General features: G+C 42.0%; 1 protein-coding gene across 3 annotated transcripts in view; it reads right to left on the bottom strand.

Moving 5' to 3' along the window:
- Positions 1-25,388, bottom strand: part of CSNK2A1 (casein kinase 2 alpha 1) — a 61,282-nt gene extending 35,894 nt beyond the window's left edge. Inside the window, exons 1-2 of one of the 3 annotated variants that reach the window (XM_054466696.2) lie at positions 25,215-25,353; positions 9,346-9,462 (exon numbers count right to left, since the gene is read on the bottom strand). The gene's annotated coding sequence lies outside the window, so the exon portion shown is untranslated. Of the gene's footprint in view, positions 1-9,345; positions 9,463-25,214 lie in introns of all 3 variants that reach the window. The other 2 variants (XM_054466695.2, XM_063659104.1) reach the window with 2 other exon arrangements.
- Between the last annotated feature and the right edge of the window lie 1,486 nt (positions 25,389-26,874).

The following is a 26,874-nucleotide window of genomic DNA, read 5'->3' as shown; positions in this document are numbered from 1 at the left end:
TATTATTTTTTTTTTTTTTATGTTTTTGAGACAGAGTCTCGCTCTGTCACCCATGCTGGAGTACAGTGGTCTGATCTCAGCTCACTGCAAGCTCCGCCTCCTGGGTTCATGCCATTCTCCTGCCTCAGCCTCCCGAGTAGCTGGGACAACAGGAGTCCGCCACCACGCCCGGCTTATTTATTTATTTATTTATTTATTTTTTTTTAGTAAAGACAGGGTTTCACCGTGTTAGCCAGGATGGTCTCGATCTCCTGACCTCGTGATCCACCTGCCTTGGTCTCCCAAAGTGCTGGGATTACAGGCGTGAGCCACTGCACCCAGCCAAATATCTATTTTTAAATACAATGCCCTAGCAGATCTCAAAAAACAAGAGGAAAAATATAGTGAAATCGTTTGATACACTTTTTTTTTTTTGCGACAAAGTCTCGTTCTGCCACCCAGGCTAGAGTGCAGTGGCATGATCTCAGTTCATTGCAACCTCTGCCTCCCAGGTTCAAGTGATTCTCCTGCCTCAGCCTCCAGAGTAGCTGGGACTACAGATGCATGCCACCATGCCCGGCTAATTTTTGTATTTTTAGTAGTGAGGGGGTTTTGCCATGTTTTGGCCAGGCTGGTCTTGAACTTCTGACCTCAAGTGACCTGCCCATCTTGGCCTCCCAAAGTGCTGTGATTATAGGCGTAAGCCACCGTGCCCAGCCAGTTTGATACACTTTTAATTGGTACTAGCAGAAAAGAAGAGAATGGGATAAAGGCAGTAACTGAAGACGGTTGAAAATATCCCAGAAGCAATTAGACACAATCAAATTCCAGAAGCAAACAATTTCCAAACAAGATCAATAAAAAGAAATCCAAAACCAAACATATAATCACAAAATAGCAGGAAAAAACAAAGATGAGTTGGGTGTAATGGCACAGGCCTATAGTCCCAGCTATTTTGGAGGCTGATGCAGGAGGATTGCTTGTGCCCAGGAGTTGGAGGCCAGCCTGGGCAAAACAGCAAGACCTTGTCTCAAACAAAAACAAAAAACTAAAGAAAAGCAAGTACAGAAAAAGGCAGATTACATTTAAAGAGCAACATTAGAACAGCTGATTTTTCAAAACCAACAATGAAGCCAAGACAGTTTAATAACTGCAGTGTGCTGAAAAAAATGAATAGCTGCCAAATTAAAATTCTGTTATCAAGCAAATGTCTCTAAAGAAAAAAGAAAAATAATCCCATTTTGGAAGGTCTGAGTTGAAAGAAAAAATAAAGAGCAAAAAAGAGGAAAATTTACAGACAGCTCCAAACAAACATTGATTATACAAAAGAATAACAATACCTTGAGGAGCTTTAAAACATAGAATACATAACAAAAACACAGTGTACTGAGGAGATCTCAAAGTATTCTTTCTAAAGGTCTTTTATTATATGAAAAGAAGATAAAATTATAATATCAGGTTTTGCTAAGTTATAGCTGCAAGTCACAACATGTATGACAACTAATTACAGAATAAAAATAGCATGTATTTCCAAACCAGAAAGAGGGAAAAGTAAAATCATAAAAAGAATCCAAAAGAATGTTAAGAAGGGAGAAGAAAAAAATCTAGAACATAAGAAACATAGGGGAAAAAAGTTGAATTGGAATATGATTAATTATATTAAATGTAAGTGGAATAAATTATCCAGGTAAAAGACAAAGACTATCATATCAGACTGGATTAAAAAAGAAATCCAAATGAACCAGAATAATCCAAACAATTCTGAAAAATAATAAAGCTGGAAGAATTATACTATCTGATTTTAAACTTATTACAAAGCTATAGTTGTCAAAACAGTGTATTGGCAAAAGGATAAAACATAGATCAAGGGAACAGAATAAAGAGTACAAAAATACACTCACACAAATAAGGCCAATTAATTTTTGACAAAGGTACAAATGCAGTTCAATGGAGAAAGGACATATATACATATATATATATAAATATATATATATATATTTTTTTCGAGACAGGGTCTGCCTCTGGTGCCCAGGCTGGAGTGCAGGGGCGTGATCTCAGCTCACTGCAACCTCTGCCTCCTGGGTTCAAGTGATTCTCCTGCCTCAGCCTCCCAAGTAGCTAGGACCACAGGAGTGTGTCACCATGCCCTGCTAATTTTTGTATTTTTAGTAGAGATGGGGTTTCACCATATTGCCCAGGATGGTCTCAAATTTCTGAGCTCAACTGATCCACCCGCCTTGGCCTCCCAAAGTGCTGGGATTACAGGCATAATAATAAGTGCTGGGATTACAGGCATAATAATCTTTTCTATAAATTGTTTTGGAAGACTTGGAGATCAATATGCAAAATCATAAACTTCAATCTAAATCTCACATTTTATATAAAGATAATTCATAATGAATCACAGATATCAATGTAAAACTTGGGTCAGATGCGGTGGCTCATGACTGTATAATCCCAGGCTGGGTGACAAGGCAAGACTCTACCTCTGGGGGGAGAAAAAAGATATAAATGTAAAATTATCAAACCTTCTTGCAACTAGGGGTTAGGCAGAGTGTGAAGACATGACATTAAAGGCATGGGCTGTAAAACTGATAAACTGAACTTCATCAACGTTAAAATATTTCTGCTCTGTGAAAGACACTATTAAGAAAATAAGCCAGACACAAGAAGAATGTATTTGCAAATCACAAATCTGAATAAAGAACTTGTATCTGTAACATATAAAAAACTCAGTAACAAAACAACTCAATTTAAAAATGGGCAAAAGACGTGAACACACACACCACAAAGGAAGATATACAGATAAGTATATGAAAAGATACACAACACTGCCAGACAGCAGGGAAAATGAAATTAAATCATACCACTACCACTACAGATTTATTAAAATGGCTAAAATTAAAAAAAAAAAAAGAAAACAAAACTGACTATACCAAAAGCTGGTGTGGATGCAGAGTAACAGTAACTAATTCATTTCTGGTAGGAATGCAAAATGGTTTTGGAAAACAGTTCGGCAGTTTCTTTTTTTTTTTTTTTTTGGCAGTTTCTTATAGAGTTAAACATGTACTTAACCATACAACCAGCATTCCCACTCCTAGGTATTTACTCAAGAGAAATGGAAACCCGTATCTACACAAAAACCTATACACAAACATTTAAGGCAGCTTTATTCATAATTGTGAAAAAACAGAAACAACCAAGGTGTCCAACAGTTACATGAATAAACAAATAGTTTGCCATGTGATGCTTAGCAATAAAAAGGAACAAATTACTGATTTGTGCAACAAAATGGATGAATCGTTTTTCTTTTTTTGGTAGAGATAGGGTCTCGCTTTGTTGCCCAGGCTGGCCTCAAGCAATCCTTTGGCTTCAGTCTCCCAAAGTGCTAGGATTACAGGTGTGAGCTGCTACACCTGACCAACATGGTGAATCTTAAAAGTGAAGAAGCCGGAAACAAAAGGCTACATATTGTACACTTCCATTTATATCAGGGGTCCCCAATCCCCGGGCCATGGGCCTGTACCAGTTCATGGCCTGTTAGGAATCAGGCTACACAGCAGAAGGTGAGCAGCGGGAGTCACTCGCATTACTGCCCGAGCTCTGCCTCCTGTCCCATCAGCAACAGCATTAGATTCTCATAGGAGAACCCTACTGTGAACTGCCCATGTGAGGAATCTAGGAGATGGAGCTCAATTTTCCTCCTTTAAGAAAAGGAAATAAGTAAGCATGTAAAGAGAGCCTAAATTTCTCCCTTTCCATGCTTATTCATTACAAGGGTATTCCTAAGTCCAATGGGCTTGGAAAGGGAGAAATAGCAACTCTACAGTAGAAAAACCACAAAAACCTGGCAGACGTTCCTGAAATATCACTAGTGTTAAGTCACTTTGACATCATATGCCCCTGATATAATGTGATGAGAAGGGCACTTCACCTCTGTGGTAGTCTTCTCAAAAATCCATAACCACAATTTAATCTTGAGAAAACATCAAACCTGTATTGAAGGACATTCTATAAAATACATCACGAGTCTTCTTCAAAAGTTTCCAAGTAATGAAAATTAAAGACAGATTAAGAAGCTTCACAGACTGGAGGATACTAAGGAGACATGATGACTAAATTAATGTGGTATCCTGGACTGGCTCCTTGAACAGAAAAAGGATACAACTGGTAAAATCCAAATAAAGCCTGTAGTTTAGTTAATAGTATTATACCGATGTTAATTTCTTAATTATTTTATTTATTTATTTATTTTTAGAGATGGGGTCTCACTTTGCCACCCAGGCTGGAGTGCAATGGTGTGATCCTAGCTCTCCCAGTTCACAGCAGCCTCAAACTCCTGGGCTCAAGCGATCCTCCTGCCCCAGCCTCCTAAGTAGCTAGGACTACAGGCACATGCCACCATGCCCACCTAACTTCTGAGACCCAGGTCGGTCTCAAACGCCTGGCCTCAAGCAATCCTCCCCACCACGGCCTCCAGAGTTACTGGGATAACAGGTGTGAGCCACCATGACTGGCCCAGTTTCTTAGTGTTGATGACATATCACAGTTATGGCAAGATGTGAACATTAGGAGATACTGAGGGAAGTATATATGGAGATTCTATCTGTAACTTCTGTAAATCTAAAATTTTCAACATTACAAGTTAAATACTGCCAATATTTAACTTGAAATGCTAAAGAGGATGAGATGCTAGAGAAGATGAGGAAAAACTGAAACTCATACATTGCTAGTGTGAACGCAAAATAGTACTGTATAGCCATTCTAGAAAACAGTTTGGCAACTTCTTTATAAATAAGTTAAACGTACATTTTTCATATAACCCAGCAATCCAACTGACAGTTATTTACCCTAGAAAAATGAAAACTTATGTCCACAAAAGCCTATAATGTTATGTTCACAGCAGCTCTATTCATAATCACCAAAGAATGAAAACCAAAATGTCCTTCAAGGAGTGAATGGATAAAAATAACTATAGTCTATCCATAAATGGAATACTACTCAGTAATAAAAAGGAACTAACCATTTACACACACAATAACTTTGATGAATCTCAGAGGCAGTATGCTGAATTAAATAAGCCAGTCTCAAAATATTACATAATGTTTGATTTCATTTATATGACATTCATGAAAAGATAAAACTGTAGTGAGGTTGGGCGCAGTGGCTCACGCCTGTAATCCCGGCACTTTGGGAGTCCGAAGCGGATGGATCACAAGGTCAGTAGATTGAGACCATCCTGGCTAACATGGTGAAACCCTGTCCCTACTAAAAATATAAAAAATTAGCCGGGCGCAGTGGCGGGCGCCTGTAGTCCCAACTACTTGGGAGGCTGAGCTTGCAGTGAGCCGAGATCGCGCCAATGCACTCCAGCCTGGGCGACAGAGCAAGACTCCATCTCAAAAAAATAAAATAAAATAAAAAAAAAAAAGCTGTAGTAACTCAGAACAGAACAGTGGTTGCTAGAGATTAGGGGTGGGAGGCTAGGTATGTTACCAAGGGTAACATGCAGAAGGTGATATAACTGTTCTGTGTCCCAGTTGTGATGGTAGTTACTTGAATCTATGTATGTATTAAAATTCATAGAACAGTATACACAAAAAGGAGTCAATTTTACTGTGTATTAATTTGAAAAAGAAAATTTTAAAAAAGGAAAAAAATTCTATCACATGCTGTCTAAAAGAGATACATCTAGGCTGAGTGCAGCTGCTCACGCCTGTAATCCCAGCATTTTGAGAGGCCGAGGTAGGCAGATCACCTGAGGTCAGGAGTTCAAAACCACCCTGGCCAATACAGTGAAACCCGTCTCTACTAAAAATACAAAAATGAGCTGGGTGTGGTGGTGTGTGCCTGTAGTCCCAGCTGCTCTTAGAGGCTGAGGCAGGGGAATCGCTTGAAACTCTCGAGAGGTGAAGGTTGTAGCAAGATAACGCCATTGCACTCCAGCCGGGCAGACAGAATGAGACTCCTTCTCAAAAAAATAAATAAATAAATAAAATAAAAATAAATAAATAAATAAAAAACAAATAAATAAGAGATACATCTAGGCCAGGTGTGGTGGCTCACTTGAGGTCAGGAGTTTGAGACCAGCCTGGCCAACACAGCGAAACCTCATCTCTACTTAAAAACAACAACATCAACAAAACACAAAAATTAGTTGGGTGTGGTGGCAGGTGCCTACAATCCCAGCTACTCAGGAGGCTGAGGCTGGAAAATCGCTTGAACCTAGGAGGTGGAGGTTGCAGTGAGCACTCCAGCGTGGGTGACAGAGACTCCACCTCAAAAAAAAAAAAAAAAAAAAGATACATCTAAAACATGGGGTATATATACACGATGTATACATGCACTGAAACATCACAATATATCCCATAAATATGTACAATTATGTATCAATTAGAAATTAAGAGCTGGGCACAGCTCAGGGGTCCCTGCACTTTGGGAGACTGAAGAGGAAAGATGGCTTGAGGCTGAGTTCGTGACCAGCCTGGGCAACACAGCAACACAGCAAGACTACCATCTCTACAGAAAAATTTCCTGGCTGACAGACACTCTGCCTCAAAATCAATCAATCAATAAATTTTAAATAAAATAAAACATAGGCTACAGATAGTTTGTTCATAAAAATACGATATTTCAAAACGTGGGATACAATTAAAGTAGGACTTAGAAATTTATAAACTTAGGCCAGGTGTGGTTGCTCATGCCTGTAATCCCAGCACTTTGGGAGGCTGAGGTGAGTGGATTACTTGAACCTAAGAGTTCGAGACCAGCCTGGGCAACATGGCGAGACCTCGCCTCTATAAAAATAAAAATTAAAAAAATCGGCTGGGCGCGGTGGCTCATGCCTGTAATCCCAGCACTTTGGGAGGCCGAGGCGGGCGGATCACGAGGTCAGAAGATCGAGACCACCCTGGCTAACATGGTGAAACCCTGTCTCTACTAAAAATACAAAAATTAGCCAGGCATGGTGGCAGGCACCTGTAATCCCAGCTACTTGGGAGGCTGAGGCAAGAGAATGGCGTGAACCCGGGAGGCGGAGCTTGCAGTGAGCCGAGATCGTGCCACTGCACTCCAGTCTGGGTGACAGAGCGAGACTCCATCTCAAGGAAAAAAAAAAAAATTAGGCTGTGCACGGTGGCTAATGCCTGTAATCCCAACACTTTGGGAGGCTGAGGCCAAGGTGGGAGGATTGCTTGAGCTCAGGAGTTTAGAGACCAGCCTAGGCAACATAGTGAGACCCTGTCTCTATTTTTTTTAACTTAAAAATAAAACTATTAAAAAAAAAAAAGAAAAAAAGCCAGGTGTGGTGGCATGCACCTGTAGTCCAACTATTCAGGAGTCTGAGATGGGAGGAACACTTGAGCCTAGGAGGTGGAGGCTGCAGTAAGCTGTAACTATGCCACTGCACTCCAGCCTGGGTGACATAGCAAGGCCCTGATTCAAAAATAAAAATTCATAAACTTGAACTTAGAAAAGCAAACTAAAAATTAAGAACTTACACATTATCTCAATAAATTTGAAAACAGAATCCCAGAGAAAGTAGAAGGAAAAAAAAGGGAAAAGCAGCAATCAAAGAAATATGAAACAAAGAGGATCCACGATACCAGTTGAGTCTTTAAAAAGGCTCGTGCTGAGCCCGTGGCTCATGCCTGTAATCCCAACACTTTGAAAGGCCGAGGCAGAGGATTGTCTGAGTCCAGGAGTTTGAGATCAGCCCGGGCAACAGAGTGCAACCCCCGATCTCTACAAAAATAATTTAAAAATTTTAGGCCAGGCATGGTGGCTCATGACTGTAATCCCAATACTTTGGAAGGCTGAAGTGGGAAGACTGCTTGAGCCCAGGAGTTTGAGACCAGCCTGGGCAATACAGTGAGACTCCATCTCAAAAAAATTGTTTTTAATAATAAAAACAATGGAAAAAATTAGCTGAGTCCCAGCTACTCAGGAGGCTAAGGCAGGAAGATCACTTGAGCCCAGGAGTTTGAGGCTGCAGTGAGCTATGATCATGTCACTGCACTCTAGCCAGGGTGACAGAGAAAGACCCTGCCTCTGCGGGTGGGGGGCGGGGGAAGAAATTCAAAATGTAAGTGTGCTTGGTTTAAGAAAAAAAAAGAAGGGCCAGGTGTGGTGGCTCATGCCTGTAATCCCAGCACTTTGGGAGGCTGAAGCAGGCAGATCACGAGGTCAGGAGCTTGAGACCAGTCTGGCCAATATGGTGAAACCCCATCTCTACTAAAAATATAAAAAATTAGCTGGGTGTGGTGCCACACGTCTGTAGCCCAGCTACTCAGGAGGATGAGGCAGGAGAACTGCTTGAACCCGGGAGGCAGAGGTTGCAGTGAACTGAGATCATGCCACTGCACTCCAGCCTGGCGACAGAGTGAGACTCTGTCTAGAAAAAAGAAAGAAAGAAAGAATGAGAGAAAGAGAGAAAGAGAGAAAGAGAGAGAGACAGTCAGAGAGAGAGAGAGAGAGAGAGGGAGAGAATGAATATTAGGGTAAATGTCCAATATCAAGAATGGAAATGAGGGAGTGAGGGATGAATTAGGGTAAATGTCCAGTATCAAGAATGGAAATGATACATCACTACAGATCCTACAGATGGTAAAAAGATAAGACAATATCATGAACAACTTTGTGCCCACAAACTTGAAATTCCCAGAAGAAAAATAATTTATCAAAACTGATACAAGATCCCAGTCTGATTCTCAGGGAGAAAAAACAAAAACTGACACAAAAAATAAAAACCATAAATAGTCCCATAACCAATAAACTCAATCAGTATTGTTTCAACCTGTTCTATCCAAATGTCTTTGAACTGCACAGATTAACATTTTCAAAACATTTGTTTAAACTGACTGAACTTGCTTCCCACTCCTCTCCAGGTCTCTGTGCTTTTATACATTGATTATGCCTTCCAATAGTGCTTGCTAGGGGAAATCCTACTTACCCTTCAAGAATCAGCAAACTTTACATCCACTATGAAGCATTCCCATCTTTCTCCAAAACAGGCCAAGTACCTCTTCTACAGGGCCAAAGCAACCCCATATACTCTCTGACATTGTCACACTGAACGTGTTTTGTTTACATACACCTCTCTCCTCAGATTATGAATTCAAGTACTTGGACTTTGATTTATTTCTCTTGGTGGATGCCCCGTGTTTCACCACATTGCCCAGGCTGGTCTCAAACTCCTGACCTCAGGTGATCTGACCGCTTCAGCCTCCCAAAGTGCTAGGGTTACAGGCATGAGCCACTGTGCCCAGCCTGTGGTTGATTTTTAAAATGCTCCTCAGTCTTACCTATAAATGTTATTGCATCCATCCTTTTTAAACCAGGGGAAAAAGGTTTCCTACTATCACTTACCAAAGAGATGTGAAACTAGTCAGTATGGGTGAATGATGTTTCTTGGAGATTTTATGAGGTTCCAGGCTGCATGATTTACCATGTGATGAGCACACTGCTTGACAAGCCTTGATACAGCTACAAAAACAGTTCAGTACTCCGTTACTGAATGGATCTTGGATTTAAAAGACATCATAAGGTTGCAGAAAGAGTAAGTACACTAGAACCACTACAACCTACATCTGATGTTGGATATGTTATTTAACCTACCTGATTAAAGTGAGAAAACTGCAGAATATAAGGATTATCACCCTTCTCCCACTCCCTTCTTTACTGCCATGGTGGTAGGTTACATAGGAGACAACCGTCATCTCTGCAGGTGATCAATAACCAACAGCTAATAAGGTAGGTTGTCCTAAAACTGACAAAAATAGCATAGGCCGGAAGTAAGGGCAGTAAAAACTGGTTGCCTTTCAGTTCTGAAGATATTATGTGAATGCCTATGTCAGTCACTGAGTCTTGGGATTTATCATTTTTGTGTAACAGGGTCTTGCTCTGTCACCCAGGGTGGGTGACTGCAGCCTTGACCTCCCAGGCTCAAGCAATCCTCCTCCCTCAGCTTCCTTAGTAGCTGGGACCATAGGCATACGCTACTGTCCCCTGCTAATTAAATTTTGTCTTTTTTTTCTTTTCTTTACTTTTTTTTTTTTTTTTTTGCTGAGATGAGGTCTTGTTATGTTACCCAGGCTGGTCTGGAAGTCCTAAGCTCAAGCAGTCCTCCTACCTTGGCCTCCCAACGTGCTGGGATTATAGGCATGAGCCACCACGCCCAGCCAGATTTATCACTGTTAAACCAGCAAGTCCATGACCTAAGTAATGTCTTTCTCATTTTACAGAAGGCAAAACTGCATAACCTTCCCAATGTCAGAGGTAGTGATTGGAAAACATTTGTCTAGATTCACAGCCTATTCTTCTGTTCTACAGCAAGGGACCGTAAACTGGTGACCACAAACACAGCCAACCCCCATACTCATGGTTTCAGTTACCCGCAGTCAACTGCAGTCTGAAAATATTAAATGGAAAATTCCAGAAATAAATAATTCATAAGTTTTATTTTCCATGTTTGTTTTTAGAGACGAGGATTCACTCAGTCACCCAGGCTGGAGTGCAGTGGTGCAACCGTAGCTCACTGTAGCAGCCTCTACCTCCCATCTCAGTCTCCCTTGTAGCTGGGACCACGGGCATGCACCACCACTCCTGGCTTTTTTTTTTTTTTTTGTGAAGAAGGTTTCTCACTATGTTGCCCGGGCTAGTCTTGAACTCCTGGGCTCAAGCAATCCTCCCGCCTTACCCTCCCAAAGTGCTGGGATTACAGGCATGAGCCATTGCACCCAGCCATGTTTTAAATTGTACATGGTTCTGAGTAATGTGATGAAATCTTGCACCATCTAGTACCATCCAGCCCTGGATGTGAATCATCCCTTTGTCCAGCTGTATATGCCACCTGTTCATTAGTCACTTGGTAGCCTTCTTGGTTACTTGAATGTTGCGGTATTGCAGTGCTTGCCTTCAAGTTACCCTTATTTTACTTAAGAAATGCCCCAAAGTGCAAGAGTAGCGATGCTGAGAATCTGGAAATGCCAATGTGAAGCTGTAAAGTGCTTCCTTTAAGTAAAAAGGTGAAAGTTCTTGACTTAATATGGAAAAAAAAATCATATGTGGAAATTGCTAAGATCTATGGTAAGAACGAATCTATCAGTGATAATGTGAAGAGGGAAAAATAAATTCACATTTGTTTTGCTGTTGTACCTCAAACTGCAAAAGTTACGACCGCAGTATGTGATAAATGCTTAGTTAAAACGGAAAAGGCATTAAATTTGTGGGTGGAAGAAATCAACAGAAAACTGTGTTCCAACTGATGATAATCAGGTTTGGTATTATCTGTGGTTTCAGGCATCCACTGGGGATCTTGGAATATATTTCCCACAGATGGCCGGGAACAGGACTACTCTGTGTGTATATCTCCTATTTGGCTCACATATTACTTTTTAAAAATTGAGATAAAATCCATGTAACATAAAACTGATTGTACCCTAAAATGGTGTGTTTTCGTATATTCACAATGCTGCAGAACCATCACCACTATCTGATTCCAGAATACTTCATCGCCCCAAAAAGAAACCCAGTACCTCAGAGGATTAACTCCCAATAGCCTCTTCCTACAATCCTCTGGCAACCAATAATCTGCTTTCTGTCTTCATGTATTTGCCTGTTATGGACATTTCACACAAATGGAATCATGCAATATGTGGCCTCTTTCACTTAGCAAAATGTCTACAAGTTTATCCACGTTGTTGCAAGTATCAGTAGTTCATTTCCTTTTATGGCTGAATTCACTGTATAAATATATCACATTTTGGTTGTCCATTCACTGATTGACAGATATTTGGACTGTCTCCACTTTCTGGCTACTATGAAATAATGTCGCTAGGTGCATATGTGTACAAGTTTTTCACTTTTTTTCCTTTTTCTTTTTTTTTTTTTTTTTTAGAGTCAGGACCTTGCTCTGTCACCCAGGCTGGAGTGCAGTGGCATGATCATAGTTCACTTCACTGCAGCCTCACACTCCTGAGCTCAAGTGATCCTCCTACCTCAGCCTTCCAAGTAGCTGGGACTATGGGTGTGCACCACCACGCCCAGTTAATTTTCTGCATTTTTAGTAGAGACAGGGTTTTGCCATGTTGCCCAGGCTGGTCTTGAACTCCTGGATTCAAGCGATCATCCCATCTTAGCCTTCCAAAGTGTTGGGACTACAGCATGAGCCACAGTGTCCAGCCTTCACACTGTTTTTAAAAAGTAAATCAGGGGCCAGGCATAGTGGCTCACACCTGTAACCCCACCAGTTTGGGAGGCTGAGGCAGGCAGATCACCTGAGGTCAGGAGTTTGTGACAGCCTTGGCCAACATGGTGAAACCCCATTTGTACTAAAAATACAAAATTAGCCAGGTGTGGTGGTGGGCACCTGTAATCTCAGCTACTTGGGAGCCTGAGACAGGAGAATCACTTGAATCTGGGAGGCAGAGGTTACAGTGAGCTGAGATCGCGCCATTGCACTCCAGCCTGGGTGACAAGAGTGAAATTCCATCTCAACAAAAAACAAAAGGTATTAAGTTGAATTATGTATTAAAATTTTTCATAATTAATATTTTTCAAAGTGACAGTTACCAACACTAAAAAAAAATTTAACTTTCTATTTCTTAAAAGAAGTAAAGCAGGAGGGAGGGCAGGTAGATCTGTCTGTCTGGTAACAATGATTCTTCATTCCTGCACTGACAAAAACCAGCTGGATATGCTAAGCTGTGACTGTCCAACAAATGGCTCTTTTAAAAGACACCCAATGGAGATACCACACGTAAATCTGGACAACTCTTCATTTACCTTATTGGCTCGACTCCTGAAGGCATTTGAGCAATCAATCCCTGGTTTATACTAAACACATAAATTTATAAATAATAAGATGGGGGAACTCTTATTTAGACTACACAAATTTTGGAACTGAAAATGCAGCTCAACAATGAGATCAATGGCCATGAACTCTCTGGTAAATGTATATAAAGTAGCATGTACACGTACTTTTTTTGAAGAAGAAAATTATTACAGGCTCAGGAAATCTGTAAACTCCAGCAAAATTAATAATTCCTGAGTTAGACAAACAGAAACTCATCTAAGAAGGCTAACTTGGTGATTTACATAAATATTAAAAAATTAAACTGCTCAAACTAAGTATATGCCATTCTTTCCTGAAGGAAGACAAGAAGACAATGTATCCTAGGCTTCAGAGTATGAGACCCAAGCTTGATGAATGATTAACAAAATGTCAGCCTCAGAAAAGATACAGTGGCATTCAGAGTTAGTCAGGTAGAGATAACAGTTCTACAAAAGGGAACTTTACTTCTGCCTCACATTACTGCTTAGAAAATAAGAACTTGAATTTCTCCACTACTGTCCAACCTTAAATCGTTCACAGTCTTGTATTTTAAAGCATATCCTTTGAATCATGTGTCCAAAGAGAATTACTTGGGGGTCAGAGAGGTACCTTAAAATGGCTTTAAAAACTTAAAGCCAAGATTATTTTCAGATTGTTTACCACCTTGACTCTTAAAACTGTTAAGATATCCAATTACTGAGCTTTCTAAATTAGTGCTCCCAGTTTTTTTTTAACTTTTAACTTTTTTTTTTTTTTGAGATGGAGTCTCGCTCTGTCGCCAGGCCTGGACTGCAGTGGCACGCTCTCGGCTCACTGCAACCTCCGCCTCCTGGGTTCAAGTCATTCCCCCGCCTCAGCCTCCTGAGTAGCTGGACTACAGGCAAGCACCACCACACCCGGCTAATTTTTTTTTGTATTTTAGTAGAGACAGGGTTTCACCATGTTGGCCAGGATGGTCTCGAACTCCTGACCTTGTGATCTGCCCGCCTCAGCCTCCCAAAGTGCTGGGATTACAGGCATGAGTCACTGCGCCCAGTCTTTTTTACAGTCAAGACAGAAAATAATATTTGTATGGCACAATGGGGTAAATGATCAAGACTGCTCTGCATCTGAGGTCATTGGTTTGGATGCTGTATCCAAACTATATTCTGCATGAATGGCCAGAGGTGTGAGGGGACCAGTATCTCAACACATCTGTAACGCACCCTGACACAATACACTGGTTGAGAAATTCTAGTTTAAATAACTTGTGGAGATCACGACCTGAATAGTCAAAATCCATGCAGCAGGTTGAGAACAACTATTTCACAATTCCCCTTATTTCAAGAGATACGCAATCACCTTTTGCAGCTTTCAAGTACAGACCAGATGTACTAACAGGCAACCATTTCGTCTGGAAGATCATCTATTTGGAGGTCACTGACACAGAAAAACAAAAACAACAAAGACAAAACAAGCCTCCTTACCCTAGCTCAGAAGGATAAGCCAAAAGAAAACAGGTTAATGGTAAAAATGTATGATTAAATGAAGTTATTGTTTTTTTCCTCCACTTCATATTGATTCTCTTTTCCCATGTCAATTTAAGGTGGTAACCATGGCCAACAACATTCTCTCTCACCTATCATACTAATGCCATATAAGTAGTAGTGTTTTTGTTTTTTCAAGTGGGGAAATATATACAGCTCAAAAAAATAAAAAAGTATCTAGCAACTAACTCCTTGGCAGTTCCCTTGACTCTCTGACCTTCATTCAAATCTCAAAGTTCTAAGTATACAATGAATAAGAAAACTACCTGTTCAAACCCAACAGAATATGTTTTTTTTCTGGTTTGATTAAGGCTTCGAATTTGGAACATAAATACTCTCAGTAATACTTGGTAATTCATGAAGTTATTGCTTGTGTAAACTTGCAGAATATTTAACTTCAGGAGATTATAAATCCTAACATGCCCCTGGGGGCCTTCTGCTTTCATTCCTGCATACAAAACATACAACATTTTTGTTTTTAAAAACAATGCACGTAGGCCAGGTGCGGTGGCTCACGCCTGTAATCCCAGCACTTTGGGAGGCCAAGGCGGGTGGATCACTTGAGGTCAGGAGTTTGAGACCAGTCTGGCCAACATGGCAAAACCTCATCTCTACTAAAAATACAAAAATTAGCCAGGTGTAGGTGTGGTGGCACACACCTGTAGTCCCAGCTACTTGGGAGGCTGAGGCAGAAGCATCAGGAGACAGAGGTTGAACCCAGGAGGCAGAGGTTGCAGTGAGCCGAGATCATGTCATTGCACTCCAGCCTGGGTGACAGAGCGAGACGCTGTCTCAAAATAAATACATACATACATACAAAAAAATTAAAGCAATACATGGAACTATTACTTCCATAAAACCAACCAGGAAGTACAGTAAAACAAAAACATTAGCATTTGGGCCTTTTGTGTGAATTACATTTCTCCACCTTCAACCCAGAAAAGGGATCTGAGTGTCAATGTGACATAAATGACATAGCAACAAGTGTGAGGTCTTCCAATGAAGGGAGGTATTAGAAGAAAATCCAAGCAGTTTGATTTGGATTAACAGTTCTACCCCAAACACCTAAGAGAAATCGGAACTCCACTGTACTGTCTCCTATAATATAATCATCATCTATACACCTTTTTACCATGCCACATAAGCAAAATAAAGTCACAATGTGAAACTTTATTCCACTGGCTATGACCCGCTGGAACCAAAAGATGGAAAACTTCATTTGGGATATACAGTAATCTAAAGAAAAATTCAGCACTTATGAATGTAATAACTACTGCTACCATTTGAATGCCTCTTACAAACCAGGCACAGTATCAGATGCATATTCTGATTTTAGAAATAAACAGATTCAGAGGTTAAATAATCTGCCAAAAACAACAGGATTACTAAGTGGTGGAAGCCAGATCTGTTTAGGATCCAAAGCCTAAATAGGTTCTTTTCATTAAATTTAATACGATTTCCTTAGTTCTCCAAACTGATTTATTAACAGCCTATCCAAAACACTATAATAAAATGAACTGCTTTAAATTTGGAGGCAAGGTGGGGGTGGGATACTGAGTTTCAATAATCAGGGTTCTTCATTATTCTTCTACCTGAATGGGCTGGCCACCAGGCCACAATTGTATAAAAATCAGATTTTAAACGATGGAAAAGCTTTTCTGTGTGGCTGCTGAAAGGAGAAAGGAAGACAACTGAGACATGCCCCACCATGTTGGCTGGGGGCTGGTGACATCTGTGGGCCTCAGCGTTGTACTCCAGATGCAACAAAGCCTAAAGTTTTGAATAGGTATGAAGGTCAATGTGATGTTTTCCAAACAGTCATAAAAGATGGCTGTGAAAAACCCACTAGTATAACAACTGTATGTAACAAGAGCATATAGGTAGCTGCAGATGGATGCTCAGGTCCTTAGCTGTGGTGTTTAAAAATTCTTCAGACCAGGCCGGGTGCAGTGGCTCACACCTGCAATCCCAGCACTTTGGGAGGCCAAGATGGGTGAATTGCCTGAGCTCAGGTGTTAGAGACCAGCCTGGGCAACACAGTGAAACCCCATCTCTACTAAAATACAAAAAAGCCAGGTGTGGCGGCGTGCGCCTGTAGTCCCAGCTACTTGGGAGGCTGAGGCAGGGGAATTGCTTGAACCTGGGAGGTGGAGGTTGCAGTGATCCAAGGTCGTGCCACTGCACTCCAGCCTGGCAACAGAGCGAGATGCCATCTCCCAAAAAAAAAAAAAAAAAAAAAAAATTCTTCAGACCAGTGCGGTGGCTCATGAGTGTAATCTCAGCACTTTGGGAGGCTGAGGTAAGAGGACTGCTTGAGCCCAGGAGTTTGAGACCAGCCTAGGCAACATGGTGAGACCTTGTCTCTACAAAAAAAAATTAAAAACTACCCACAAAGAAAACCCTAGCTCAAGATGGCTTCACTGGAAGGAAAAATGAACTGGTCAGGAAGACAGACAAATAGAAGCAAATAATGAAAGCATTTTATTTGACATTGATAACCTTCTCACAATAAATTTTGTAGCAAAATACATGTTTGAATACTTTTAATTGCCAGGCAATAGTCTATTTTCATTTTTTTACAAAAGGTAGACAACTCCAAAGCAGTTGGCCATTTGTAGCCATTCTATATAATCATAAATACACAAAACACTGGCCGGGCGCGGTGGCTCACGCCTGTAACCCCAGCACTTTGGGAGGCTGAGGTGGGTGGATCACCTGAGGTCAGGAGTTTGAGACCAGCGTGGCTAACATGGCGACACCCCGCCTCTACTAAAAATACAAAAATTAGCCCGGTGGGGTGGCACGTGCCTGTAATCCCAGTTACTTAGGAGGCTGAGAGAGGAGAATCACTTGAACCCAGGAGGCAGAGATTGCGCCACTGCACTCCAGCTTGGGCGACAGAGCGAGACTCCATCTCAAAAAAAAAAAAAAAAAAAAAAAAAAAAAGTTTTAAAGTGCCGATAAATACAAGTTCCTGGTCTGCCTACAGTTTATCACTTAATAATACAAAGCAAACGAGAAAGCAAGTTAGTGGATTACCTGAGAGCAAGACATAGAGAAAATGTTAATGCAGGGAGCTGGCCTTCTCCAAACATATCCCTAACACACAATATTCAAGCAATTCCCAAACTGTGATCAGAGAACCACTGGGAGTAAGACCTCTGATCTATATTCACAAGTCTATAGGTGAGCAAAGGCAGACCTTTTCCTGAGTCTGAGATGGGAATATTACCTTCTCTATCTAGAAGCAAAAGAATCCTAGACTCACCAAGACTAGATAATAGACACTGTACACAAGTAATTGAGGTAATCTACACTGGGCGTGATTTACATACTGATCCACCCCTAGGCAGCAATTCATACCTCACCCACCCAACAGGCTACATTAGAAACAGGAAGTACAGGTCAAAAGTCTCATTAAAAAAATAACTCTTGGCAGCAGAAAATGAAAATAAAGAACGAAGAATGACAGCACTGGCAATAAACATATTCTTTTCTCTGAAACGGAAGGGAAATAACTAATGTTGGGCACCTATATGCCAGACATTTTATAAATTTTCTCCTTTAATCCTCAGTAATCCTGAGATGATAATACTAGCTAGTACTCTAGTTATTAATCCTCACAAAAATCCTGACTACTAATTCCCATGTTACAGGTGAAGAAACCGAAAGTTAGTAAGTTGCCCAAGGTAGTTGTTATCTGAACTGTAGAGACAAGAACTCCCAGACTTGAAGAGGTTAAGTAAACTTCCCCAAACTCAGTGGGAGTTCTTTCCCACTAACCTGTTGCCTTCCCCTCCCTACCCGCAATCTCAATTAATTCTCTATTCTACCCCCTTCTCATTTCTGTAGCTGTTTCAAAAACTATACCTAAGATACAAAGCAAATAGGAGTTATTATAAGAAAACACCTCCAAAAGCTACTAAGTTGTGGTATGATATGCCTATTATTAGAAAATGTCACTCAATTTTGAGCTTGGAGGGCAGTGATAGTTTGGAGATCTTTAGCACAATACCTGCCAGAAATGTAGCAGGCACTCAGGATCTGCTGAATGAACAACATCTTTTGAGTGGTTATGAATTCAATAACCCAAAATGACCATCTTGTACTTCTGGATATGACACGATACCATTTTTTGGAAAATAATTTACCCATTCATTTTAAACAGGGTAGCTTTCTTAAAATTTATAGAACATTGATGAGATAGCTAAACTGAGAAATGCCCATTAAAGCGTTAGTCATAACTTCAGGAAAATGCCAAGTGTTCACTTTTCCAAGCAAATTAAAATGTTTCAGCTAATAAAAACCTGTCAGAAAAACCCACAAGACAAGAAAGTATAAAAAGAAAAGAGCAGCCAATATAAGGGCATTTAAGATGTCACACATAAAAAATTATAAAACATTAATCTAACTTGTACCTTGGTATTTAACCCTAAAACTGTCACCTCAGATAACACAATATTTTCTATGCAAGAAAACATTATCACCACGAATGTAAAGAAGCTTGCCCACCATAGCAACTGTTGCTACATAGGGTTTTTTAATGTCTAAGACTGAAAGACAGAATTTGTAGAAACCAGTTAAAATGCCACTCCTAGCAGTATCTTGTGATACTGTGAATGCTTTCACCTTAAACTTTTTAAAAGACTCAATCTTTGACTTCTACATGTGAAAAAAAAAGTACATCTGGGAGCACTCAACGTAAGAAAACTACCAATTGTCTGTAACCCAATGAAAATACATCCTTTGTTACAATGACAGCAGCTACTTTTCCTTAATAATCCTAGAGGAATTTCTTCATTTGAAAAGCTGGCTGGCCTAGATTTCTCTATAAACTAAATGACATGCTACTTTCGAAATTATCCGTCTCAGAAGTTCAAAGAAATTTAGGTATAAGAACACATTAACACTCTCATGAAACAAACCTTATCCAGGTTACCCACGAATTGTGACAGATCAAAACCCAGTTTCTCATTTCAAATCAAGTATCACATTATTTATTACCTTAAAATACTAAGCCCTTACCTAATTCAATGGCAAATCATATTGGTTTTCAGTTTCTGAACTTGTACAAATCATACTGTAATATTTATGCAAAAGTTGTCATATAGTTGAATATTACAGACAGTTAACATCTTTTTTTTTTTTTTTTTTTTTTTGAGTCGGAGTCTCGCTCTGTCCCCTAGGCTGGAGTGCAGTGGCGTGATCTTGACTCACTGCAACCAACCTCTGTCTCCCAGGTTCAAGTGATTCTCAGCCTCCTGAGTAGCCAGGACCACAGGCACGCGCCACCACACTCAGCTAATTTTAGTAGAGATGGGGTTTTACCATGTTGGCCAGGCTGGTCTTGAACTCCTGACCTCAAGTCATCTGCCCACCTCGGCCTCTCAAAGAGCTGGGATTACAGGTGTGAGCCACCATGCCTGGCCAACAGTAGAAAAGGGTATTCAGGGAACATAGTTCAAAAGTCATGACTCTCTATTGGCTGGACCAGGATTCTAGACTAGCTCTAGGGCTGAGATATCTTAGTAGACCAGTTAACATTCATGTGGCCAATTTCCCTTACTCTAAACCCAAAGTCGAACATAATCTCTAAAGTCTTTCATACCCTGAAATGCTAATCTTGTAATCACCTTTCTATTCAGGTGATTACAAAAGAAATGGTCTCATTTCCTTCACCCTCTTACTAAAGTTTAGTTAGTCCATATTTTATGAATCCAATTAATAGGATACTGTTAAAGAACAAAAACAAAAGACTTTTCTTAAAAGCTAGAAACTCCATTCTGTAGTGATGATTCCCAGATCTGACTCTTAAACTCAACAACCTCAACAGACAATGACAGGGAGAAAAGATCTTACAACTTTGAGCTGAGCTGGGGTGGGGTAGGAGGTGTGAGAGAACAGAGAGACAGTTACAAATTCACAAAAATGTATCACCCATTTCCATCTCCTCTAAAAAAATATGAAATAAGCCTTAAAAGGCTGTCATAGAAACCCATTATTAAGCCAATAAAAACTAATGAAGAAATTATGTCATTTACCCAAGATATGGAAGAACCACCTATTTACAGAAATCCTACCAATGTCCTAGATCTTCAGAAACTACATTTCACTAAGCTGATCATCAAGACCCTTCAAATTGCATCTAAGGACAATAATAATATTCAAACATCAAGAAAGAGGCACAGGTTCCACTCAACACCATTATTCCGTGGAGTCTTCCAGGACTAAATCATTTTATAGAATCTTTGCTATCTTTGTTCTCTAGAAAATGATATCCCAAAGACTCTGAAATAAAACCAGCAAAACCCCTGTATTTGTTTTCCATTGTGTCATAACAAATTATCACAAACAAAACAACACAAATTGATTATCTTAGAGAAGTCAGTGAGCTTGACTGGGTCTCACAAGGGCTAAATGAGGGTAACCAGTGGGTGGGTTCCCTGCTGGAAACTCTGGGGAAAATTTGCTTCCACATTCATTCAAGCTATTGGCTGAATTTAGTTCCTTGCAGCTGTAGGACTGAGGTTCCCACTTCCTTGCTGGTTGTCAGCTGAGACTGGCCTTTCCTACTAGAGGCTGCCTGCATTCCCCATCTCACGCTTTCAATCTGGTCCCCTCCAGTAACGGCAGGCTGAGTCCTTCTCATGCTTCAAATCTGACTTCCCCTTCTGCCTCATCTCTGACACCAGCCAGAAAAAGTTCTCGGCTTTTAAGTGCTTATGTGAGTAGAATAAACCCACCCAGAAAATCCAAGATAATCTACCTAAGATCCTTAACTTTAATTACATCTACTTAACATATTCAAGTTCCAGGGTTTATAGTATGGAAATCGTAGGGGAGCCATTCTGCTTACCGCAGTCTGCCTTCTGGTTTCCAAGGATTCATCTCTCTCCCAAATGCAAAATACATCCATCCCATCCCAAGGTCCCAAAGGTTTCCCATCTAAAGCTTATCATTTCCAAAGTCCCAAATCTCATTCATCTATTCAGGTGTGGATGAGGTTCTGGGGATAAAACAGTAAGTCCAATTCCTGGGGCACAATTCCTAAAGAAAACAAGTTCTCTACTCCCAACATACCATTATGAGACATGTATAGAATAACAGTTATAGACATTCCAGTTCAAATGGGCAAAATGTAAAAGAAAACAGAGCCTCGGGTCCAAAGCAGTTTCAAAATCTAGGGAATCTCCATTCCATTTCAAAGCCTGGGAAAAATCCTCTCCAGCTTTTAGCTCCACCCCTCTGGGCTCTCCTATCTCCGTCTGAGTCACCCTGCTTTTTTTTATGAAAAGCAACACATTCACATGTGAGTAGTTTTATCAGCCTGCTTCCTATCAGTAGAATGTGGGGGGTCCAACAGCCCTATTACTGTCTCTTTCAATCCAAACTAGAATTGTTTATGTTGCCATAAAATTCTCAAGAACCTAATGGGCTGTGGAAGTATTCCACAGGGGTTCACTCCATTAAAGTTCACATTCACAAATAAACCAGGCTGCACATTTAATACTTTGCTTGGAAATCTCAGCTAAATATACAAGTTCATCACTTGCAAATTTGGCTTTCCATATAACCATAGGATACAATTCTGCTAAACTTAGTTGCTACTATGTAACAAGGATCCCCTTCCTGCCAGTTTCCAATAAGAAAGACCTCACTTCTGTCTGGGCCCTCACTAGCAGAGTCATTAACATCCATATTGCTACTAAAAGTCTGTCCTAGGCCTTTTCTTTTTTCTTTTTTGACAGGGTCTTACTCTGCCACCCAGGCTGGAGTGCAGTGATGCCATTACCGCTCACTGCAGCCTTGACTTCCTGGGCTCAAGCGATCCTCCTGTGTTCTAGGCCTTTTCTATCATGCCCTTCAAAACAATTCTAACCTTTATCTACTGCCACTTTCATTTTTAGGTAATAGTACCCCACTCCTGGTACCAAAATCTATACTAGTGTTCTACTGCTGCCATAACAAATTACCACAAATGTAGTGGCTAAAAATGACACAAATTTGTTATCTCACACTTATTGTAGGTCAGAAGTTGGGTGGGCTTGGCTAGCTAGGTCTTCTGCTTAGGGTCTCACAAGGCCAAAAATCAAGGTGTCTCAAGGTTGCATTCCTTGGTGGAAACTCTGGGAAATTCACTTCCAAGCTCAACCAGGTTGTTGGCCAAATTCAGGTTCCTTCTGGTTGCAGGACTGAGGTCCCCATTTCTTGCTGGTTGTCAGCCAGGGACTGGCCTCTGCCACTAGAGGCTGCCCACATTCCTTCTGATAACTTTCCATGTGGTCCTCTCTAGCAAAGGCAGATGAAGTCCTTCTCATGCTTCAAATCTCTGATTTCCTTTTCTGCCCATTTCTCTGACCCCAGTTGGAGAAAGTTCTCTGCTTTTAAGGACTCATGTGATTAGATTCGGCCCACCCAGAAAATCCAGGATAATTTTTCTATTTTAAGACTCCTAACCTTAATTACACCTGCCAAGTTCCTTTTGCCATGTAACATAAGATAGCTACAGATTCTGGGGATCAAGGTACGGACACTTTGGGAAGAGGGAGATGTAATTCTGCCTACTACAAATCCAAGTCCTATGGAAGGGTTTAAACTCACTTCCTAAAGAAAATCATCCCTTTCTTTAACAGAGTGTGAAGTAAAGATGTATATACTTTACTTATGTGAAGTAAAGTATATATACATACATACGTCTTTACTTATGTGACACAAAGATGTATGTTCAGAAATAGAGACAACAGTAAAAACAAGGACTCACTCTGGATAAGTGAGTAGGCAAAGGAACTAAACGCGCAGTATGGAAAACGAGTTGCCACCTGTTTCATCCTCAAATTGCAAGGCACTTCACCCATAACTATTTAGAAACTAACCCATGCTCCTCCTTAAATGTGTATTTCTCTTCTCTGTATTCCACAAAAGAGTACATAACTAGGCATTGTTTTTGTTTTTTTTTTTTAAAGAAAAGTCACCTCACGGGGACCTAACTTTATAATCAGTTGATTACTCAATCTAAGCAAATTTCCAATCTTGCATTCTTTCTTCAAGTCATACACCCTCCCCCAATAGCAAACCAAAGCCAAGTATTTCAAAGTCACAGAAGGACAAAAACATGCCCTGCTAAGACTGCAGGTGAACTTTTGAGAATACCACGGAGGAGAATTAGTATTGGTACTGGACTTTCAGCCCCAGGTCCACCAAGCCAGTAAAGCCAAATGACTTACAACAAAACCCTACAACAACTACAAAGATAATACTCTAACGCCCTGTCTACAGTCAAATTCTTTACTATAAATTTTACTTACAACAGAAGAGCCCCAAATATACCAGCTAGTCCCTTTACAGTGACAGGTAAAAGCTACTTACTACACTTACTACCTGCCAGACACTGTAGTAAGCACTTGACACAAATTGTCTTATTTACTCTTCTCCATAAACTCACAAGCTAGAAAATACCAACCTCTCCCTTTTACAGACGGGAAAACTGAGGCTTAGAGAGTTTAGGTCACACAGCTAAGTAGCAATGGCCCTGATATTTGAGAACCTAGGCAGTGTGGTTTTTAACCACTGGGCCTATACTGCACTCCTCAGATGGAATGAAGTCTCCAATTCTTGGAAAAATCTTCCCTTCTTAGTTTTCTTTTCTTTTTTCTTTTTGAGGTGGAGTCTCGCTCTGTCGCCCAGGCTGGAGTGCAGTGGCAGATCTCAGCTCACTGCCACCTCCGCCTCCCAGGTTCAAGCGATTCTCCTGCCTCAGCCTCCCGAGTAGCTGGGATTACAGGCGCGCGCCACCAAGCCCGGCTGATATTTGCATTTTTAGTAGAGACGAGGTTTCACCGTGTTGGTCAGGCTGGTCTCGAACTCCTGACCTCGTGATCCACCCGCCTCGGCCTCCCAAAGTGCTGGGATTACAGGCGTGAGCCACCAAGCCCGGCCTCTCTTCTTAGTTTTCATTTCCTCTCCCCATGTCCCATTCTCGTAGAATTAAACAACTGAAAAGTAATCAAGTCTTCCCAAATAATTTGCCACCTTCTTTTCAGAACTCTTTCCTCCACACAAAGCAACAGCCAAGATGCAACTTCTCCTGACCCTGACTCTGCTTCCCCAAAACAAACTACAGAAGCTCCACCCATCACCTGCTTAATCTAGCAATGTTCCAACACTGCAAAAAACATACAACGAAAAACAAAATTGAAAAGTCCTACTCTTTCAAAAGGTCACCAACATATGTATACTCTTAGCCAAGCTTTCTCTCCATACCTCTTTTTCTATCCAGGCTCCTAACTAGTCCTTAACTCCAACTCCAGACGTTCTGCCCCACATCTTGGTCCCTTCCCCCTTTCTCCCCAGCAACCCCGCCTGGGGTTCTCTCCACCTCGCACCCACTCTGCAGGTGGGAAGCTCAGCCCCGCCCAGAGGGACCCTAAGAAGGCCCCTACTCCAGCTGCCCAGTTCCGCGGGAGGGTTCACTGCACACTACCCAGCAGGCACCACTCCCTCCGCACCCTCCCCCAGCACCCCCCTGCGGCCCCACCCCTCAAGTTCCCTTCCCCCTCTGACGACCCCCTCCTCCAAGTTGTCCCCTAGTCCCCACCCAGTCCAGCCCTCTCCTCTGCAATAAGCTGGACTCCGGCAGCCGGTTCCCACCCTCACATCGGCCTCTGCCCCCAAACCTCGCCCTCCGCCCTGGGGGGTGGCCCTGGGCCTCCCCGATGGGCTGCAGGGGCCTCAGTTGGTTTATGTGTGAAGGTGGGGGCAGGGGAAGGCGACGGGCCGCTCGGGAGTCCGCTGGAAGCGTGAGGGTCGGCCGCGTTCCGCTGCCCTATCCTGGGCCCACCCCACCCTCCAACGACCTCGCCTGGCGGCTCCCAAGGTACCTGTGGTGGAAGCGGCAGCGGCGGTGGCCGCTCTCCCCTCTGCTCACACAGACAATATGGCGGCGATGGAGGAGGAGACACACGGCTCGGCCGCCAGCCGCAGGGACCAGAGCGAGGCTGCAGCCGCTGCTACCGGAAGCGGAAACCCCCTCCCACCAGGAGGCGGGGCGAGACAGCTTCCGACTCCGCCCCCAGAGGAATCTCTGTGAGTGCGGCCATGCTGGGATGTCCTATTGTAGCCTTAGGTATTCAGTTCTGGCCTAGGGTGCAAAATGGAAGGAATTCCCAACGCAAAACAGAATAAGGAGACTTGCAATAGTTAAGCGCATTTTATTTCAATAGTGTTAACAAGTGACAACAGAGAGAACACGAACCTCCCACTAGGTGAACAGTTGGTTTGACCCAAGTTAAGATGGCGGTACCCAGGTTTCCCGCACTTCACCCAACTGGCCCCTCCTTTCTTGAAAAGAACCATGCGCGACCTGCAGAGCTGTAGAGCCAAGCATTCTGGGAGCTGAAGTCTCTTTTGCTCTGACCCCTCGTTTAAAATTAGGGTTTCAGCAACACTTTCTATTCAAACTTGGAGTTCGGAAGAAGTGAATGAAAGTTGGACCCTAGGAGGGGCATGGCGCAGGAGTCTGGGAAGTGAGGATACTAGCTCTCAAGAGACCAAGGCCCAATTCCTTCCTCCTACAGGAGTCCTGCCAAGAGCTGTGCGTCCAAAATACAGTGTTTTTTTTCCTTCTATCTGCCTCCCACCCTCGCTCTCCTTGCCCGAGCTACCTCCCCAAAACAGCCACAAAGCACTTTCTACCATGCAGAGCTCATCATGGTCTCCTTATGGTCAAAAATCTCCCATGGACCTCTTTATGCACCAAAGATAGCCCAAACTCTTCACTTGACATTCAAAGTCCTCCATAATTTGGCCAAACCCTCCTTTCCAGCTCCTATTCTGCCACTCTCTTCTCAAATTCCGGAAGATTCCACCCACTAAGACTGCAAACAATTCCTGGAACTTAGCTGTGTTGCCTCCCTCTCTTTACACTGGCAGTTACTTCTCTTACTGTCACCTCATGGACTGGATAATTTCTGTATGCCGATTGAACTAATTCAGGGATCCTTTCCTCTAGGGGTCTTCTCTCTGTTTAACTCCCTCCAACCCAGCCACTATCAGTCAGTAACCTGAGGACCTCAGTCTGTCTCCTCCATCAGACTGTGAGCCCTCAGTGGACAGGGCTCCGTCTGATGATCAACCTCTCCTTTGCAGGCCCTGCTAAAAGCTGAAGCGTCTAAGAGTTGCTGAAAGGAGTTCAAGTGTTAGTCTCACCTCTGGTGGGACAGAGGTGTGAGCACTGGAACGAGGGTGAGGAGGCCAGGTTATTTCGGTACAACCATTATCCCTAGCTGTCTCAGAATAGCTGGTTGTCTCAGGAATGGGCCTCTCCACCCTCCACAGCCCTGCTTTCACAGTTTGTCAGCTGACTAGTACCTCTGCTCCCAAAGAGGCACCTCCTCCCCACGTGGGGTTAGGGCTGGTGGTGGCTGCAGACTTATATTGATGGCCTCAGGGAGGTGGCTGTGGCCTTCTCTGGACCTCATCTGCTAGACAGCTTATGACATCTGATCCCAATTGCCTGGGAACCCACAACAGTTTTTCTCT

Source organism: Pongo pygmaeus, chromosome 21 (genome assembly GCF_028885625.2).
Source record: "Pongo pygmaeus isolate AG05252 chromosome 21, NHGRI_mPonPyg2-v2.0_pri, whole genome shotgun sequence".
Taxonomy (NCBI): Eukaryota; Metazoa; Chordata; class Mammalia; order Primates; family Hominidae; genus Pongo; species Pongo pygmaeus.
The sequence above is the reverse complement of the archived record's forward strand: the minus strand, read 5'-3'. Positions and strand labels throughout refer to the sequence as shown.